General features: G+C 41.3%; 1 pseudogene; it reads right to left on the reverse strand.

The window, feature by feature from the left end:
* Window positions 1-1,512: 1,512 nt before the first annotated feature.
* LOC132232404 (small ribosomal subunit protein eS4, X isoform-like) lies at window positions 1,513-2,370 on the reverse strand (annotated as a pseudogene).
* Between the last annotated feature and the right edge of the window lie 239 nt (window positions 2,371-2,609).

Here is a 2,609-nt window from a genome sequence, read left to right on the forward strand (position 1 = left end):
AGTGGAGAGAAAGGTCATCTGTCTGGTGTCTTTTCTTAGAACATTGATTAAGGCTGGGGCACAAAACCCACCGTGCAGGCAACACAAACTCATCACCTTATTCCCACCCAAAAGCTCCATCTCCATACCATCGCATTGTTAAGGCTTCAACACTTGAATTTTAGGAGGACACAAACATTCAGTCCATAGCATGCATATCTATCTGATAAGTTGCAGAAAAGTATTTCTTTAAGTGAAAACTATTTTGCCATCTTTTCTTTGTTTTTGTTTCATTTTGTTGTTGCCTTCTTTTGAATTAATTCAGTATTTTGTAAATATTTCTTTTTATTGCTTTATTTGTATAGGTGTGTGTGTGTGTGTGTGTGTGTGTGTGTGTGTGTGTGTCTGTGTGGTTGCTTTCAAATTACAGTATATAGCTATAGATTACCACAGTCTACCTTCAGGTAATATACCATTTCATGTCTAGTGTGTCTGTTATAAAAGCATATTTCTATTTCCCCCCTCTTAGCTTCTCTCCAGTTGCTGCTATGTACTTTATTTAAAGAGTCAATTATATATATATATATATACATATATATATATATATATATATCCTATCTAATAATAGACAAACATGGTAATTGACCATACCTTCGCTACTCCTCTCATTGGCTAATCAGGGAGATATGCAAATTAACTGCCAACAAAGATGGTGGGTGCATACGTAGGTGCGAAGCGGCAGAGTGAAGACTGAAGGCGGCTCCAGCCAGAGCAGCGAAGGCTTGAAGGCAGCTCAGGCCAGAGCAGCGAAGGTTTGAAGGCGGCTCCAGCTGGAGGGAAGGCCTGGGTCGTGGGTGCCGGAAGAAAACTGGTGCCGGCAGCCAGGGGAAGGGAAGGCCTATTGCATGAATCTTTTCGTGCAACAGGCCTCTAGTATTTGCATAATAATATGTATTTTTATTGATTTCAGAGAGGGAGATGGAGAGATAGAACATCAATGAGAGAGAATCATTGAGTGGCTGCCTCCTGCATGCCCCCTACTGGGGATCAAGCCCGAATCCCGGGCATGTGTCCTTGACTGGAATTGAACCCGGGACCCTTCAGTCCACAGGCTGATGCTCTGACCACTGAACCAAACCAGCTAGGGCAAGAGTCAATTATATTTTAAAGAGATCTTTAAAATAAGAAAAATTTACCATGCATATTTACTCATGTAGTTATTTCCTCTGCCCTTCTTTACGTGCTGTGTAGATCCAAATTTCCCTCCAATAAGGGAGGTTTTAAAGGCATTTTTTTGTAGTTCAGATTTGCTGTAATGAATTATTTCAGACTTTGTATGTCTGAAGCTCCCCTTCGCCTATTTTTGGCCTTCAATTTTCAAATATATTTTTTTGGACATAGAAACCTTCCCTCCGCCCCCTCATTATTTTAAAGATTTTCTGTAAAGTCAAGTGGCTTGAATTATTTTAAAAAAGAAATCTGCTATCCTTATGACAAAATGATGAACATATAATGTCTTTTTCCTCTAGCTGCTTTTCTTTTTTCATGCTGTATTATCTTTAATTAAGTACAAAGACTTTTCCAATCATGTCACCTGGAGCTCACTTCATCCACTGCTCTATTTGGCCGCCAGTCTCTTGTCTCTCTCTTCAGCAATGGTGAGGCAGCTGCCCTTTCTACGGGGAAGGGAAATCCATGGTTTGTTGTCTTTGCCAATTACAAAACTGTTGGAGAGCTGGGTGGCAAAGCTGTTGCCATTGGCATCTTTCACATGAACGCCGTCAAAAGAACCAGGGTGCCTCTCTCTGTTGGTGATCATGCCAATTCTTCCCAGGTTAGCACCTCCAGTCACCATACACAGGTTACCAGTGTCAAACTTGATGCAATCAGTAATTCTGTCAGTCTCCAAATCAATCTGAATGGTGTCGTTCACCTTGATGAGGGGATCAGGGTAGCAATGGTGCGAGCATCATGGGTTACCAGATGAGGGATTCCTTTTGTGCCCACAAAGATCTTCCTCACTTTGCACAACTTGTCCTTGGCCTCCTCAGGTGTAATACGATGAACAGCAAAGCGGCCCTTATAGATCAGGCAGAAATTCTCTCCAGTCTTGTCAATGCTGATGACATCCATAAAACCAGCAGGGTACGTTATATCAGTTCAGACCTTGCCATTGATCTCAATAAACTGCTGCATGCAGATCTTCTTTACTTCATCTCCTGTTAGAGCATACTTAAGTCTGTTCCTTAAGAAAATGATGAGAGGGAGGCATTCTCTCAGCTTGTGGGGACTGGTAGATTGCTGAGTAGCAAACACACGGGTCAGTTCACCCAGCATCCAATGCTTTGGAGCTGCTACATACTTCAGATGCTTCTTGGGACCATGAGCCATGGCTGCATTAGGCAAAAAAAGAGGCCTCTAGCTGCTTTTACGGTATTCTCTTCGTCACTGTTCTCTGCCCTTCAGCTTTATTGAGATATAATTGACATAAAACATTATGTAAGTTTAAGGTGCAGAAAGTGTTGATTTGATACACACTATGTATATTGCAAATAATTACCACCATAGTGTTACCTAACACCTACATCACTTCAAATAATTACCATTGCTTTTTTTATGGTGAGAAATTT

The sequence above is a fragment of the Myotis daubentonii genome, chromosome 4 (assembly GCF_963259705.1).
Source record: "Myotis daubentonii chromosome 4, mMyoDau2.1, whole genome shotgun sequence".
Lineage (NCBI taxonomy): Eukaryota > Metazoa > Chordata > Mammalia > Chiroptera > Vespertilionidae > Myotis > Myotis daubentonii.